Genomic DNA, 19635 nt, shown 5'->3' on the forward strand with positions numbered 1-19635 from the left:
AAAGGATGGAAAATCTCAACAAGTTACCTAGACCCTAAATAGCATCATTATTAAAGAGATGGGGGGGCGGAGGGCATTCATTTTTTTTTAATTGTTATTTTTTTTTAAATTATTTTTTTAAAAATCCAGTGTATGAAAGTATTAGTCAACAGTTGTTGATGGTGGATGGTAATTTATACTGAGATTAAGTGACTCTAGCCACAAGAAGGTTTACAAAGTTAGGAAACCCAAATAATCGATCAGAAAGTAATATGAAGAAATCTCAAGGGGGAGGTGAGGACAGGTAGGTAAACACTAGGAAAGATCTTAGAAGACGGTCTATGGTTATGAAATACTGTGTCTACCATGAAGAAAGCTTATGAAAAAAAATCAGGACCCTTGCTAATGTTTACAGGGGGCCCTGTTCGTGTCCTGTAGTAATGTAGTATGTGAGAAACTAAAGGAAAATTTTAAAGCTAACTTTTTTGGCAGATTATGAGTAATAATATCTGTTCAATGGACTTTTAAAAATCCATCAATGTTGGGAGCTAGTTTCTCTACACTTAGAACAAGAATATGATAGTCCACTCTTGTTCATTTTTAATATGGCTAACAGATGTCATTTGCTTTCACTAGTAATAGTATTAATAATCATCCAATTTTGTCTTTATTATCTTGACATTCCAGGTTAAAGTGTGTTTATAGCCTGGAGTATTTGGATAATTGGTTCAATATGCCATTGCATTTTGTGTGCAGAGATGAAGCAATATAAAGAAAAGCCAAAGGAGATAGATACTTGAGATAAAATTAATTCATGGGGGTAGAGGAGAAGACAGCTTAAATCTTAAACTTATCTTCCTAGGAAACAGCCTGCTCTAGTTAGAGGCAAGTATTAATATTAATATTATGACATAAATGTATGAGGAGCTTTGATGATACAGCTTCTCTCCATCAGATGTCCAGAACTGCGCTACCACATGGAGAACAAGTTGGGCAGCTAGTCAATGGCAGTGGACACCATCTGTTTAATAATTAAGGAAACGGGAGCAGCAATGTCTTTGCCAAAGACAAATGAGCCCCTGTAGCATGCACATAGACTTTTTCCAGTTTCCTCTTTAGACATATGATTCATATGCCAGAGCCTACCTGGGACACTTCAGAGTGAAAACTGTTGATTGGAAAATCATGCTAATATCCACCGGCAGGCATCAAAAATAGCATATTAAAATTAAAAACTAAAAATCTGGACATATATATCAAGGTTAGAAAGGCAAAATGAGGGAGATTTTAGAATATTTTGATTTTCTCTGTCCCCTACCCTTACACTTATCTCTGCTCTTTAGAAAAAATAATAAATCATCATAAAAACTGAATTTATGAGATGGAATGTAGACATTAAAAAAATTGTAACAGAAAAAATAAAAATGGTATTCGTTAATGGGAGCAAAACAACAATACTAGGTCTGTATGTTATACAATGACATCCTTGAAGTGTTCAATATATTACCAAGGCAATATCCTGGCACCTGGTTTTCTCCCCATTCTCAAGAAAAATCACAATCAGAAAGTGATTTGTTCCACCAAAAGGAAAGAAGGTAAATTCTACTGCACCATCGCCTCATTACCATCTAGAACCTGGAGGCAGACAAACAAAACCAGCAACAAAATACTCTTATTACAGAGACATAGAAAGCTGCATCGCTATACTAACTGGAAGAAGTGGCTGACATTGTGTGGAGCATATTACATGAAATAAGACCCAATCCATAAAGTAGACATTGAGCAATCACATAGAAATAAAAACTGATGAGTCCTAACTCAAGAAAGTGACAACACAGCCAAAAGATAAAGAAAATGTGGTACACAAAGTAAAATAGAATATGGAAAATGGAAAGAAAAATTCAAATTTGACTTGAGAAAGCTCTCCCCTTAGCCAAATCTAGCAAATGTGTTTTCATTAATACTTTGTAAAGAGGATCTAGAAATTAACCTTATTGCATATCATTTGCACTTTACCAAATATAGTTATGCTTAAGGGAATTCTGTTAAATTCAAAAACTTCATGCTTTGTAGTATGGGTTCACTCATTCTCCACTAACTGCCTTACCTCTATGCATGTATATCCAATGGTATCTAAAATAGAATGTAGCTGAAACAAAATTCTTAACTCCCAATTCCCTCTCTGCCCTTTCACCACCAACCCCAAACCCCCAGACACCCACCCATCTCTTCAGCAATCCCCCACCCCAGGAAAAAACATAACCACCTACCTAGTTGCTCAGGCCCCAAAAGAGGGCATTGCCCTCAATTCCTTCCTCTGTTCACCTTGCTTTACTTACAGTCTGTTAGCAAGTCCACTTGATTCTATCTCTAAAGTACATCCTGAATCCATCCGCTTTTCATTATCCCTCTTATAATAACCAACCAACGATCCATCATCATCCCTGCCCAGGGCAATTGCAATAACTTTCTAACTGCTCTTGCTGTCCTACCATTCATTTTCTACACAACAGCCAGAGCCATAGTTTTAAAGTGTAAGTCAAATGATGTCACTCCTTGCTTAAAACCATCCAAAGGCTTCGCCTTGCACTTGTAGAACGCAAAGTCCTCACAGCAAGGACCTTCATGACCTCTCCAAGCCACTCTCTGTGACCTCTCCTCCTATTCCAATTCTCTTCTCTGGTGCAACACTGTCTATTAGAACATTCTTTGATGATGAAATGATGTGGCTGTTGGGCGCTTGAAACACAGCTAGTGCCACTAGGGAACTTTTTGTATTTTATTTTATTTCAATTAATTTAAATTTTAATAGCCTCACATGGCTAGTGACTTCTGATGGGGAGTGCATCTCTCACCCCTCAAGCCATCTTTCTGTTCTTTACCATATCAAACAGGAAACCCTGTTCAGGACCTTGGTATCTACAGATCTTCGCGTAGCTAGCTTTTCCTGCTCCTTCAGTTCTGACCTCAAATATTACCTTTTTAGAAAGGCTTTTTCCCAACAACCTTATCAAAAAGTCTCGAGACTCCACGTGAGCACACACATTTTGTTATTAACTATCACACTACCCTGTCTCGTTATATTTGTAGCACTTATCGCTACAGAAAATGGTCTTGTTCATTTATTTGTTTTCTTGTTTATCATGTGTTTCCCTTCATTAAGGGGTAAATGCCATGTGGACAAAGACCATGAACATCTTTGTCTTATTTGCTGTGTATTGCAAATGACCAGAAGAGTGCCTGGCATGTGGTGGAAGCTCAATAAATACTCGATGAATCAATGAATGAATAAAGTCAATGAATACAGGGTGAAAGAATAAATTTTAAAAATATCTTTATTATAAAGTCCTAAATTAAAGACAATCTCCATATATTTTTATATATAATCACTTAACTGGACAGATCCCTCAAAATCTTGCATCGAAGAGTCTGTTGCCCAGGGTGGACCAATATGCAAAATAGTGCAAGCAGCACTTTTTACAGAATATTGCTTTTAAAAAAATTGCTATATAAATTACTCATTTGTAAGAGAAATAGGTAATAGTTGAAGTTTTGAAAACTTTGTATTGATTTTCAGATGAAATGTCAATAATTCATAGCAGTTTTCTGGTAGGCCCAGGGAAGAAGCAGTTTAAACATATGCATTTGGGTAGCAAGTCAGCTGAGAAATCCAGAATTAGGAGATATGTGAATATAAGTTACTGACTATAGAGTCCCATCTCAAAACATGATCTATGACATAGTCTCCAACTGTTCCAATTAAACTACTTTATGGGTTGAATTTAAATTTAAAAAATTAAACATTTTGCCAAGAAAGACCCTATTAATACTTATTATTCCACATCTAGTGAGGGAAAAAAATGTAGAAAACTTGCATTTCTGGATGCGTTTCACTCCCCCTTCTGTGGAGTGCTGACTCTTTTTTTAATTTCCAAGGAATTGAAGTAACAGCTTTGGATAGACAATTGTGAACTAGCATAAAAACACTCGAGAAAAAGCAAGATGCAAGAACTGGTTGCTACCGACAAACGTTATTATTAACAAAGAATCAGATTGTCTGCAGCACAGACCTTCAGGACGGTTCACTTGGGCTTCCATGTCGTCTACGTCCACGTTGTCTGACAGAGTTGGCATTCCCTACATCACCTTTAGGGTGTTAATGGCTGGCTCTACCATTTCTAAACAAATTGTTAAGGAAATCAGGGTGCTTTAGGTTCAGGGTTTCCCAACATCGTTCACTTTGCGGCACACGCAGAAAATGATAATATTTTGTTGTCACATCGGGTTAAAGAGACAAAGCGTTTTGCAAACAAAGGCCTCAGGCACAGCGCCTGAGGAGGTCATAATCTCAGACACGCCTCTAACCTGTGGCACTTCAGCTGGGAATTTTTGAGACACCTAGTATTTGACTCACTAATAACATATAGAGCTTTCTGCTGAAGGCTGTTAAAATAAATGTAGGGTGAATCCCAAGATCTTAGTCTCTTGCTGACTACCACATTCACAGTTCTTTGTACCTCTTTCCAATCACTTGCCCGTAAGTGCCCTCAGTTGGTCTGCAACACAAATCATGATTTTTATATAGTTTTAAAATTTGGAAATAAGACACACTAAGTTGATTTATAAAATAGACGTGATTATGGTCACACCTGGAATCCAAACCTTTCCTACCCGACATTGATGAGTTCTCCATCACGTCAGTTACTCTCACTGACAACCTCAGTAACTCATCAGTAACTTCAGTAACTCTCTCCTCTGGACCTGCAAGTACTGGAACTCTTCAAAAAGTGAATTATTAAGTAATAATACAAGTATATATTCTGTTAACGTCTCCCAAATAATGATAAATTGTTTTTTTGTGTGAAATCAGCACGTACATATGTCTCATGTACATATGTCGTATCAAAAAGTGATGTTCTGTATGAAAGTGAAGAATTCTGCTTTTCTTTCTAGAATTCTTTGCACCCTCCATGTCTCAATCCCCAGAGGGATTGGACAAGGCTGTTAAGGAGGAAGGAAATCGTGAGCCATAAGAGCAGGGCATAGAGTACCTGAGTCAAACAAAAGAGTGTGAATGCATTTATTGTGCATCTGTTTTTATACAAATAGAAAAATACTATAAATAGTATGAGTAATAGTTTTAAAATTGCTTATATTACTATTTTAAAGAATTTTACTGAAATAAATTATTCCACTTCTCTGCTTTAGCACCATCAGCATGACCTTTTTGTGGTGATTCAAAATCTTGTAGTGTCTCAGACCCATCATTATGAATAGTAATTTTCAGTTGTATCTGTAGAAGTCAGTGGTGGTGGAAGGATGGGGGTTGGGCTAAATGTGAACTGATTTCTATTCAGTAATAATTACTTTTCAAATAATCCTAATCTCAAAATCTAAGCAATATGTTGGCAAAAGCCTGAGGGTAATAAAGATTTATTCTTGTGTCTTTTTCTTGAAGACCATTTACTTTAATTTAAAAACAAACAAAAATTCTCTTCCACTGGACTCTGGATAGAGTCATGCAATAATAGTATAAAAAATCAAAGAAAGAAATTAAATATTTTTTTGTTGGGGCAAAGGGTGGGCAGAGAGCATGTAGTGAGGGAAGAGTTGGCAGGGATTTTCAGTAACATCATCTTCATAAATGAATGACAGCTCATATTTACTATAGACTACAAAAATGGGCCTCTCTTTTAAAGGAACACCTCAAGTACTATTTTACAAAGAGGAATGAATTTTACTAAAATTTAAAAGGAATGTGTAATAATATGAAAAAATATACTTTTGGGGAAGAAGTAGAAAAAAGAAAATACAGTGCCTGCCAAGTAAATTACTTATAAATTATCCAAGACTGAGCTCTTACTGACTTCATGTGCAAATACCTCAGTTCTACAGCGACTACTGATGTGCAGACCATTCTCAAATGTTAGAACTTAACGGTGATTTGTGTTTTCAATTAGAGCATATTTATAGAGAAAAATTTGAAGGTCACTTGATAGAAAGGAAAATATAAGTTTAGCCTATTTCTTTTGATATTCCAACACCACTGAATTTTAAAGTTAGTTTTTACTTTACCCTCAGAAGTTAGAATAGCACCCAAACTATTACTTTTTATGCATATGATAGTGGGATGCCAGGACCAAATTTACATATAGCCCAGAAACATCTTTGGTCCATAAATTTAATTCTCTTTTATATGAAACCTACTAGTGTTTCTAAAGATTAATAAAGTGTTTTGAACTTTCCTATCATTTTGGAGGAGATCATAATCAACCAAATATCTAGAATTAGGCAACTGATGGTAGGAGAGATAAAAAGAAAGAATACAAATAATTTAATAATTGGAAATCCACAGATAATTTACTATTTGAAACTCTGAATAATCCATCACCCCCTGCTCTTTTCCTTTACAACTAACCTAAGGAGAAAGCATATTTAAAAATAGAATGAAATTATAAAGTGGATTCAAAACTCACTCATAAAAAGAATAAATTATACAATTCTGAAAATACCCTAATACAACATCTATACTGTGCTTTGTAGGTTTTAAAGTAATTGTATATTTATTATCCTAATTAATCTTCACAATGTGTGGATGTTAGTGAAGCTTATAGTATCATCCCTGTTTTACACAAAAGGAAACCATGACCCAGAGAGATTAAGATTTGCTCAAGCTAATAAAACAGCAAAGACACAGAACCCAAATCTCCTGATTTTTGAATCCAGGGTTTGTTGTTAATTAATATAATGTATCCCCCAATATAATCTGAATCTAAGAGAATTTACAGGTTACCATCTGTCTCTCATCTAATCAAAATTCTTACAGCTTGAAAATTTCCAAAAATGGGAAATCCGCCTACTTTTTTATTTTTAATTGAGGGACAATTCACATACCAGAAAATTTCCCCCTTTAAAGTGTACAGTTCAGTGGTTTTTAGTGCATTCAGAAGTTGTGCAACCATCACTACTAATTCCAGAACATTTTCATGACGCCACCAAAGAAACTCTATTCCCATTAGTAGTCACTCCTCATTCCCCACTCCCCCCAGCCCCTGGCAACCACTAATCTACTTTCAGTCTCTATGGATTTACCTGTTCTGAACATTTCATACAAATGAAATCATATAACATGTGACCTTTTGTGTCTGACTTCTTCCACTTGGCATGTTTTCAAGGTTCATCCATTTTGTAGCAAGTATCAGTACTCATTTCTTTTTATGGCTGAACAATATTCCATTGAATGAATATACCATTATAAGAGTTCTTTATATATTCTAGATACAAGTCCCTTATCAAATATGATCTGCAAATATTTTCTCCCCTTCTGTGGATTGTCTTTTCACTTTCTTGCTGATATCTTTTAAAGCATAAAAGTTTTAAATTTTGATAAAGGCCAATTTATCTGTTTTTTTTCTTTTGTTGCTTATGCTTTTGGTTTTATATCTAAGAAACCATTGTCAAATCCAAGGTCATGAAGATTTATTTCTATGTTTTCTTCTAAAAGTTTTATAGTTTTAGTTCTTACATTTCAGTAAGAGTTAATTTTGTATATGGTGTGATGTAGGGGTCCAATTTCTTTCTTTTGCATATGGATATTTAGCTGTCCGATCACAATTTGTGGAAAGATTATTTTTTCCTCGTTTAATTGTTTTGGCTCCCTAATATCTTTAAGAGACAGGTAAGAGAGAGTTCTTAATCCTAGAAAGCTTCCCCATTATATGTGAATTATATCGCCATAAAACTGGAAAAAAAAAAAGCATTGAAGTAAAATCTGCCTCTTCTCAAATGTATTTCCCAGTTCTGCTTTTGGAGAAATACAAAATAAGACTTTGTTACTTTGTATACATAGCAGCATTTAAAATATTTTCTGTCTTTATGAAGCCTTATTTTCCTAAGGAGAGGAATTCCCAGATTGTAAAGCAGTTTATTGGACAACATGGATTTTGGTCCCTCAGTAACCTTATAGCCTTCATGCCTGCTTGTCAGCATCCTTCTGGAATGCTCCTGATCTGATTTGGCTGATGCAGAAGAGAACAAAACTATTGTATTACTTCCCATGAAGTCCCAGCTATAGCCATGTTATCGTTGTTCATAGTTGTTGGTTTGCAAACTGGCCCTTGTACGTAGAGGGCAGAGAGAGACCAAAGAAATAGGCAGACCATTCGAGAATGGTAGGTGGCAGTTTTATTAAGCAAGCGAACAAACATACAAGGCTTGACATAGACGGCCACAAAATGAGTAGATCTCTGCACCCACCCACCAGAATCCTAAAAGTTTATATAGAGGTCTTAATTGGGTTCAGTCATGTATACCATCCAGAAGGTCTCAACAACACCTTACTCGCTCAAGGCTATGTCTTTGGGGCAGCTTCTAGTGTGCGGAAGGCAAGCGGAAGGCACATTCTAAGGACAGGGGAGGGGGTGAGGAGCCTCCAGTTGCCTAGGTCCAGCTCAAGCGTCAACTGGCAGTCACGTCCTCTCAATGACCTTTTCCAACAGTGGTTCATTTAAACTACTAGAGTTTTTAAAATAGATTGCAGCAAGAAATAACCTTCTCATTATGATTCTTTCACTGTGCATTAGTCAAAAACGACGGTCCCCTAGGTAAAGCATTCCCAATAAGGTGTGTTTAGAGTTTAAAAGGTGTATTTCATAGAATACTAATCAGCAATTAAAAGGAACAAACTATTGATACACACAATAACTTGGATAAATCTCCAGGTAAGTACGCAGAGTGAAAAAAGCCAATCTCAAAAAGTCACATGCTGTACCATCCCACTTATATAACATTCCTGAAATGAAAAAAAATTATAGAAATGGAGGAGAACAGATTAGTGGTTGGCAGAGGTCAGGGAGGGAGTTGAGTGGGAAGGAAGTATGTGTGGCTGTAAAACGGCAGCTGGAGGGATCCTTGTGGTGCTGAATCTGTTATGTATCTTGACTGTATCAGTGTCAATATCCTGTTTTTGATACTGTGCTATAGTTTTTCAAGATGTTACCATTGGGGGAAATTGGGTAAAGAGTACCTAGATCTCTCTGAATTATTTCTTACAACTTCATATGAATCTACGATATAAAAAGAAAAAAGTATATTTTGCATTATCTCTGATACTACTAAGAGGGGTATCGCTATTATTTCTTTCTGTGCTTAAGTATGTCATTAAAAAAAACTTGCTGGTTTTCTCTATACTGTTCACACATTGTAATTCTTTTGATGTTTGGTTAATTTGTTTTGAAATAGTTGGTATATATCATATAAAGTAAAATAAATGTACAACTAAAAGAGGTAGAAAATATAATAGTTTGGCCTTTTGGCTATTATAAAGCAGTTTGTCCTAAAAAGAAATACTTACAAATATTTAAGTATAGTTTTATTCTTTGCTTTCAAAGATGATTTATTAACATTGTTCACTATGAAATATATGAAATGAGTGGAGCAGATAATAGCATCCTAATTGGATAAATGTAGAAACAGAGGCAGATATTTCAGACGACTCGCTTAAGGTACTCCACGATTCAGTCTGGATTCCAGGTCTGTTGATGCCATGATCCAACAATTAAGTATTTTGCATCAAGTCAATGTAGCTAAAGGATACTGGCGCTTGACTAGTTATCCTACACTCCTTACATTTACAACGTTCTTTTCATTTGTAGCTGCATTGGCTCTTACAGCGTCTAGGGCTATTTGTTATATTGTCTCTTCAATTCTTGCCTCCCCCAAAGCGTTAGCCCCAGAAGAGCAATCTCATTTATGACAATGGCTTGTCTGGTTGGCTTGAACACAATATCTGTGTTCAAGAGTATAGCAAAAGTGTCAAAATATGTCATTTAAAAAACAATTACCTGTAGAAACTGTAGAAAAGAAGTAATCAGTGTCTACAGATAAGTATTATTTACTCTTCAAGACTCAAACTCAAATACAAAAAGGCAAATGTTAAAGTCTATTACTTCCCCCATTAATATGGAATTCAGAAACCAAGGCATTGTCTGGGCTTCTAGATATAATCAATATCTCACATTCAGGTACCAAGAGGGAAGTGCCGTGCTAGTTAATCTGAGTTGTTCTCTGCCTGAAACTGTGAGGCATTTCTTTCATTCTCCTGGAACCACAGAGCTATGGTAACTTTCCACAGAAATGGCAAATTACATACAGAGCTTAGGCTCAATGATTTCCTTTAACCAAAATCTAGAAATGGAGCATTTTGAGCTCAGTAAGAATAGTAAGCGATGCATGGAAGAAAGCAATGTGGTTCTTCTCCCATCTCAGGAAAAGGGTGACTCTAAATAAATCCAGGAATGTGTAAGTTTTCTCGAATAATCACTCTCCTCTCCTTGACCTAATCTTTATATTGATTTTCTTTTCTCTCTTTTTTTTTTCTTCTATAAGGACCTTAGTCCATTTACTATTAAGAATAAATTTGACATTCTTGCTCTTATTTTTGTAATTATAATTAATGCATTTCAGGTAAAGTTATGAGTGACATATAACTAAGAGTTCTAGAAGTTATGGGTGACACATAGCTAATTGGGGCCAGGAAAAGCTTTCAGATTATTCAAAATTAAAACAATTATTATCATTCACTATGTATCTTATTCCATTTCCTATCTAAATGTCAATTATTCAAGGGACTGAAGAAAAGCCCAGATAAAATCCTCAAAATACAAGTCATTTCATCATCATATATAAATACTGGGGAGGTTCCTTAATTTAACTCTTATTGTGTAAGCTTATTTAAAAAAGGGATTTATCTGTCATCTACAAATACATTTATACCCCACTAAGAAAGTTACTCAAACAGGTGGTTTGTTTTGCTACTTCATAAAGTAAGAGTTCAGGATAAAATGTTGAATCAGTCGGTCTGAATTGTCTCCCAAAGAAATGTTAATCATCCTCCTGAAATTTCCATATGTGTTCTTTTTTCTAGACCTTACTAAGAAGCCAACATTGCTACCCAACTGGACCCAGATTGTAGAACACAAGGATATACCCTTAACCTTATAAAAATGCCCTGGAATTTTTAATGAGCAGAAGTGGTCAGAACCTCAGTCTTACATCTCATCCAATAGCTGGTTCTCCTGCAGCACAGTGCTCCACAACCCAAGGCTGGGAGTTGGCTCTGGACCACCTTGGGATGGAAGAGGGCCACCTACTGAATCACCGCTACCACATCCTGCAGCATCTTCCCTCCAAGTCTTCCCTGGGCCCACCCCTGCTGAACTCCCAAGGTCTGAAGACATCACAGCTTTAGAGCATTTCATTACAAATTTTAAATTTCCAGTCTCTGGTTTTCATATTGCGTTTCAAGATCAACATCCTTATTAGTAGAAGTATATTTTTTACTTTAAAATTTTATAACACCTTTTCCACTGAGAAATTCAAAGTGGGCTACTGAACTTCATTACCACACAGGCAGAAATCCTCACAACACCTCTATGAAGGAGGTGTTAAATGAGAGAGAAAGAGGGAGAGAGAGAGAGGTCACCATCACCTCCTCTTACAAAAGCCCAATCCTTAATAATTAATGAATGAAAAGACATCTTGAATCTAGTGGTCACTGGAAGTAATTGGAATATATTTTCTCAGCTGCCTCTAAATTAAAATGGTAATAATTTAACCAATATATTTGGGCTGACGGCTAAAATAAGTTCCTTCTTGCACCCAAGCAGTAGAACTAAGTGGGATCTGAACAGACTACTCTCTGTTACCACTTGATTGCAAAAAAACTCACATGTTGTGCTCAGTACCTGAGTACTTCAAGTCCTGCTCACATTTACAACTACCTTTCTCTGTCCTCATTGAAGAGGTCCTGAAAATTTGGAGGACACAGATTATATTTGTTTTGCTTTATTTCCTTTTCTCTGTCCTCAGGCCTTCCTTATGTAAATTTTTTTAGTTTCCAAATGATAACATAAAATAAAGGATAAAATAAAATAAGGGATATTTTCAGTGATAAAAGCAATAGAATACAGCTATCAAGATGAAATTGTGTGACATAAATGTATAGTTCGTGATATAGCACAGTGGTTCTCTGCCTCATCTAATGCCCCTCGAATGTGTGGGTTTTTCCCTACACTACCAAGCAAGCAATTCTCAGACATCAGCTGGCTGTCCTACACTTCAACTCAGTTCTGACGCTATCTACCTGGAGATAGCATCAGATCTCACAGATTAAGGGCTCAGTCCTTCAAGACTGCCCTCTCTCTCCCCCACCCCCTCATTTCAGACACCAGTCGAAAGCCCAGGTTGTCACCTGTGCTTCTGACCAACCAGCCATAGGTCAAAGGTTCCAATGACCTCCTCCTCAGGTTTGATTAATTTTCTAGAGTGGCTCACAGAACTCAAAGGAACATTTTGCTTACTAGTAAGAGTGCTGGTTTATTTTAAAACAATGTAACTCAGGAACAGCCAGATGGAAGACATGCGTAGGGCAAGGTATGAGGAAAGGCACAGAGCTCCCATGCTCTCTCCATGCTTGCTGCTCTCCCCAAATCTCCACGTGTTCACAGATGTGGAAGCTCTCCAAATCCTCTCTTTTGGGGTTTTTATGGAGGCTTCATTACAGAGGCACAATTGATTAAATCATTGGCCATTCATGACTGATTCAACCACCAGCCCCTCTCCCCTCCCTGGAGGTCAGTGGGGGGGGACTGAAAGGTCCAATCCTCTAATCACATAGTTGATTCTCCTGGCAACGAGCCCCATCCTTATGTGCTTTCCAAAAGTCACCTCATTAATATTAACAAAAGACACCTTTATCGTTCTCATCACTTAGGAAATTCCAAGAGTTTTAGGAGCTCTGTACCAGAAACAGGGATGAAGATCAAATCTATATTTCTTATTATAAGTCACAATATCACAGACCCCTTTTATAACAAACACTTCGTAGTATTAATATAGCTGATGCTGTTGGTTCCCCTCCTATACCCCTTGGTTGTACGCACCAGTGTCTTCTTATTGCTAATCTCTGGCAGGACTTTTTCTGGCTGCAGAGAGTGCTAGTCTCACACACATTGTGGCAGGCCAGAAGCAGCTAGCCTGAGAGAATGTAAGAGTGACCTCTAAGGGTGCAGACAACTGGGGAGGGGATGGTGGTTGGGGCAGAGCCTCCACCTGGGGACATAGTTAGGGTTTCACCACACCTAAAACTTTGGCTGCTGCCCAGACATATTGGGCATCTCATGCCAATAGGCCAGCAAGCAAAGAAAGGAGCTCCTATACCAATTATCATGAGGTGATAGAGTTGCTGCTGCATGATGGGAGCAGGGGGGATATGACTGGAACTCAAAGAATTCATTGAGGAGCCTCTTGGTGCTTTCCATCCCAGGGGATAGTCAGACAAGATCAAGACAGTTTAGGGCTCAGAGCCCTCATGGATCTAGGTCTGTGATACACCAGGCAAGAAATTTAGGCCAGTAGAAGTGCTAGCTGAGGGTGAGAAGACTCTAGAATGGGTGGTAGAGAGGGAGCTATGTCTTAGAAATTGCGTGTGTGTGTGTGTGTGTGTGTGTGTGTGTTTAGATAGAGAGAGAGAGACTGGCTACCCCTATGTAGAGTCAGTAACAAAACAAATTAACTTCAAGGAGGGCATGAGTGGATCTGCGTAGCGCAAGGGGTGGACTGTAGCAGATGTTAGTATCTCACTTATCAGCACTCACTTTCCCTGAAAATGCCCACAGCTTCTTTTTGCAAACACTGTGCCTCCCTGCCTGGGGTCTTTCTTTAGTCACAGGTTGAGGATTGATCCACACGTGAGACAGACCAGAAGTGCTAGGGAGCTAATGTCCCTGGGAGCAGCCCTCAATCAATGACAAATGAGAATTGATAAATTAACACTCTATCTTCCTGACATCTCAGGTGAGATGGTTGAGAGAGAGTGCTCTACATTGTTTCTCAGAAGCTCCCAGTGAGACTGTGCTTTAGTTGCCCAGGGACGTAACCACTTTTTAATGCAATTGCTTTCCTTTCTTATCTCACTTCCCCACTCTCCTACCAGTGCATCCTGGGGATTACTTCCCAAATAAACTGCTTGCTTTCAAACCCTTGTCTCAGGATCCACTTCTTGGGGGTCCGAACCTAAAACAATCACCTTTACTTTACTAAAATAAAATTCATAGATAATGTAACCTACCCACCTAGATAATTTCAAAAATCTACATAATCTCCCAGTTTTAATATAAAGGAGATAGCTCACACCTGTTATGATGGCTATTATCAAAAAGACAAGAGATAAATGTTAGTTAGGATGTGGCGAAAAGGGAAGCCTGTGCACTGTGGTGGGGATGTAAATTGGTATGGCCACTATGTAAAACAGTATGAGATTCAAGAAATTAAAAATAGAACTACCATATGATCCAGCAATCCTACTTCTGGTTATATATCCAAAGGAAATGAAATCATTGTCTCAAACAGATATCTGTACATTCTCATTGCAGCATTATTCACAATAGCCAAGGTATGGAAACAACCTAAATATCTATCACTGGAGGAATGGATAAAGAAAATATGATAGTATATACAATGCAATATTATTCAGCCTTAAAAAAGAAGTTAATCCTCTCATTTGCGACAACATGGATGAATCTGGAGGGCATTATGCTAAGTGAAATAAGCCAGGCTGAGAAAGACAAATACTGCATGGTATCACTTATATGTGGAATCTAAAAAAAAAAAAGTTGAACTCATAGAAACGGAAAGTAGAAGTTAGTTGCCAGTGGCTGGGGAGGTGGAGGGACTAGGGAGAGGTTGGTCAAAGGGTACAAACTTTCAGTTATAAGATGAATAAAGTCTTAGGATCTAACGCATAACATAGTGACTATAGTTGGTAATACTGTATTATATAACTGAAATTTGCTAAGAGAGTAGAACTTAAATGTTCTCACCAAAAAAAAGGGAGTGGGGTAAATATGTGCAGTGATGGATGTGTTAATTAACTCAATGGGGGGAATCCTTTCACAGCAAATACGTATATCAAATCAGCACATTGTACACTTTAAATATATTACAACTTTATTTGTCAATTATACCTCAATAAAGTGAAAAAATAAAAAGAAAATTTATGATAAATCAATATGCATTTCAATATGTAAATTATTGGCTGTTACTACTTAAGACATGATAAAATTTTACCTGTAATATCAATTGACATGAATCCCAAGAGACATAAATGCAGACTGACACAGGTGTGTTTTATCGGCTGCTCAATACCATGAAAAATTTTCCTGAAATTATAGACAATTTCGTAAATGCACAAAACAAAGTATAATCCTTCCTGAATATGCACAGTAGTTGCAGTTAAACTGGAATAAAAAGGAGAAAAGGGAATTTTAACATCTCTTTAGTGTATCAATTAAAGAAACCTAGAGGATTCAGATCACAGACAATACTAAGCAAATCTACTTCTTGATGCTTGATCACCAGTCCACAAGCAGTTGCGTGCTGGAGTGGGTGGTACTGGCTTCCAAGAGCCAATTATATGCGTCTCTCCTCAACTCATTTAGGCACATCATGTTGGTAGCTTGAATCAGCTATGGTAGGAATACTAACCCTGTGGAAATCTGCAAATACTACAAATTAATTTTCTTCCCCCAAACTGCCAGTTGTTAAACATTTATGGGCAAACCACTGGTCATTAGGCTTGCTAACCTGGTGTAGGGGACAGATAATAGGTACAAAAAACATCTCATTCTCAGGGATTGTGGGAAAAAAAGGAGACAAAATAGAGAAAGTTGGTCGGACACTGGGTTCTGTTTCTCTTTTCAATTTGTTGCTGAGCTTGAAGTGGAGTGACTGAGAAAAAATGTGAACATTAGCAGTAGGAATAATTTTCTCCCCATGTAGCAATGGGAGGCTTCAGGCCCCAAGGAGAGTGACGGGCTTCAGCTCAGAACCATATCCAACATTGCTAAGGAGTAATATCTCAAAGGCACTTGTGGACATTGGACATCTCTATCAAGCTGAGGCCATGTTCCTCGTTTCCCTTGGCCTATTCCTCGTGTTTAGGGGCCCCAGTCGTTCCCATCTGCCCCAGTGAGGGGCTGTAAATGTGATGAGAGCACCAGTAGATGAACAAAGACCTGATATCAAGAGTGGGCTCTTCCATACCGGGGGTAAAATTGCCAGGTCCAGGGGCTGCAGTGTTGAGTACTTTCACATTTGTCTAAAATACTATGTGGGATCACTCACCCCTCAGAATTCCCAAGTCCAAGCAGCAGATTGGGTGGCACTTCCCAGTGTTCTCAGAGACCAGATGATCTGGAGGACACCATGTGGATCGGAGGAACCTTCTTCCCTAATGACAAGAATGTATAGTAGGCTGATCTCATACACCTAGACACCACTTTAGGGGAACAAAGAGGGTTAAAATCTGAAAGGAATTTACCTAAAGAAATGCAATCATGAAAAATGTATTATTGAAACCAGCCATCAAAGGGAGTTGAAATTTGGAAAGAAGAAATGTTCTGCTTTGAATTGAAAGAGAGAAATATTGTCCATTGGTAAGTCCACAAAGTCCACGCTATCTGGTATGCCTGTGTATGGTGGGGGCAGGTATGGACACGATCAGTGCTGTCGTTGGTACAGTAAAGAAGCTACATTTTGTTTGCACAGCCATATAGTAGAGTCAATGCTTTGTGATCTGGCTACAGAAGGAAGAATTTGCTAACAATTAAAGCCATTTGAAAATGAAAACATCAACGACTTTGGGAGTTAGTCATGTTCCTTCACCAAGGGTGTTTTAGCCAAGGATAGAGAATCATTTATTAAGATTTACCAGAGTCAACCATGAAGTGTGGGAAAGGTGGAGAGTCAGGGTGAAGTTTGCAGTCAAACGCAAAGCAGAGAGAATTATCCAGTAGATGAAAGAAAGAAGGTTAAAATAAAGGGATGAACGGCTGATTCAGTGTTGATCAAAGTTGAATTCAGTGGACAGAGTACCCTAAAACCCAAAGTAAAGTCTAAGGAAGCTTGCAATCTCCAAATAATGGAAAGGAAAGCAAAATACTGCTTATGTAGGTCTGGAATAGCTTTTCCTTTAAAGACCGTGTTCCTTGTGCATAAGAAGACCACTGCTGCAGGCAGGCTGTGTGCCTGAGGACCTCTGTGCGCGTCTGAACCTCTCTTCGACCCATCGGACTCTTTAATGTCTACTGTTCCCATTCTCCAACCGATGCGTCTGGGCTCCTTCCCCACTGCAGTGCTCCATTCGATAAAATATTTTACCTACTATCTTGGATCTTGACCTTCTTATTCAAGTATCTCCACTTTGGTCACTTTGCTCCTCCCTGGCATAGCATTTTTAGGTACAATCTTAGTCAGTTTGGGCTGCTACAACAAAAATACCGTAGACTGGGTGGCTTAAACAACAAACATTTATTTCTCACAGTTCTGGAGGCTGGAAGTCCAAGATCGGGGCACCAGCTGATTTGGTATCTGGTGAAAGTCCAATTCCTGGCCACAGCTGGCTGACTTCTTGCTGTGTCCTCACATGGCAAAGGGGTGGAGAGAGCTCTCTGAAGTCTTTCTGTGGTCCCATCCATGAGGGCTCCACCCTCATAACCTAATTAACTCTCAAAGATCTCACCTTCTAATACTATCATATTGGGGGTTAGGATTTCAACATACGAATTTTGGGGGAACACAAACACTTAGTGCATGATAGATACCAAAAATAAAGTAAGAGGTTACCATGGCACAGCCTTGGGACTATTTTACTCCCAGAGCTAACTCAGCATTGCCCTTCTTTTGGTCTCTGAAAGGCCAACCTAGATAATGATTATTGAAATTATATAAATAATATTTTCTAAACAAAAAACTATATTTCTATGAGTCACTATTTTCTCAGAGTCACAGTGAAAGGGGCTAAATTTACTATGAATTTGGTCATCTCTAGCTGCATTTAGAAGGGTTGATTAGGATTATATTTTTGAAAGATGTAATCATCCTCAATGAGAATGGCAATGGCAGAGCACTGGGTTCCCAATTTTTGAAAAATAATTTAGGCAAAAATGGTGACCCCTTTACCTCTCAGGCACTATGTAAGATTTAAAAGAAGCTCATACCTGGTAGGATTGTTTTTGAACTTGGGTTGGATTACACTGGGAACTAGAGGGGAAGAAAGCAGCAAAATAATATGTCACACAAATTGTTTTCTGGAACAGCCCGCAGGAAATCTGTGCCAGATTCTTTGGGAAAAGAAAGCTGTAAGAGACTAAACCAGTAAATCAAATAGAAAAAAAAAGTGCTACTGTGGGAAAAGAAGGACAAGTCTATTCAGTGAAATCTAATCATGAGAAGGAATCTCTCTTTATTTCACCCTAAGTACCACTGAAACTGAAAGGAAGGCAAGGCTATATCGTGATGTGGGTGATGCCACAAGGGGAATGGCAGCACTAGAGATGTGAACAAAGAGCCATGTGATGAGCACAGGGGGTAACTAAGGAAGACAGAAAGAAATGCTGTGAGATGCTGCAGCAGCAACGATAATGCCAGGAAATACATTTTTCATTGTTATCATTATTTTGACCTGTTTTCTTTGATTGTAGCACCTTGTCCATCTATGCCCCCAGACCGACGTGCGTTGGGAAAATCAGATTATAAAAATGAACTTTAAAATGTATCCTTTGTCCCTTTTTCACTTTCATGTTAACTATCGATAATATATCACCATATATTTATGTCCTACTCCAGTTAATACCTTCTTCTAAAGGAAGAAATTGTGCAAAATATCACAATGCCTAGGCAAAAACCTCAGGCAAACATCTAAATGCATAAATTGTAAACAGTACAAAGAAGAAAGCAGAAAATTTTTAGTTATAGAAGCCATGCTTTTATTTGAAAAAAATAACATGGTTTAAAATAGACGAATGTTTTCCTTAAGAAATCTACGAAAACACTCAATTATATTAAGAAACATTCATCAAAATAACAATGGTAGGTACAGTCAGTATATATCTGTGCCAAAGTAAGTAAAGAACTATAGATTACTAAAGAGGAATTACCCCAAAATGGTCTGAAGATTTCAAACAGGTTAGAAATAAAGCATTATCCAATTACCCAATCCCAAATTTTGAACTCACCAGTTCCCACTAAAGCTTTATTTTTTACTATTTCTCTGATCCCAAATCAAACCTTCTTTGGAAAGATCTTTTAAATATTCCAGAAGAAATCAACAATTCTTCACCTGAGTGTTTATTTCTCTCTTCTTGGACCATGGCCTGAATTTGGTTTGGGAAAGAGGCACAGTTCAGATTTTTCCACAGGCCTTCTTGACCTACACAAGTCGGCTTGCTATAAACCAAACCCTGCAGCTTTCCTATCCTGGCGAAGCTGGGAAAGCCATAAATATTTTTGGCAAAGCAGGCCCTAAAATAAGACAAGGTTTTTTATTTCAAGATCACATAACATTGGTCGAAGTGGCATACTGAGGCAAATAGCTAAAACATATTTTTAAAGCAAATATGTGGTGATATAGAAGTATTTCTCACACTAATCCATGTCAACGATCTAGTTGAAGTGTCAGAACACTAGGCTGTAGAGGATACGTTGTTTCAGGTGGAGATTATAAACGGCACTAGATTCTGTTAGGTGAAAGGAAAAGGTGTTGATGTGCCATTAGCCACTCAGAAACCGAGTTACCACCTAGCCAGGTTTGAAGTCCCA

Source organism: Diceros bicornis, chromosome 17 (assembly GCF_020826845.1).
Source record: "Diceros bicornis minor isolate mBicDic1 chromosome 17, mDicBic1.mat.cur, whole genome shotgun sequence".
Lineage (NCBI taxonomy): Eukaryota > Metazoa > Chordata > Mammalia > Perissodactyla > Rhinocerotidae > Diceros > Diceros bicornis.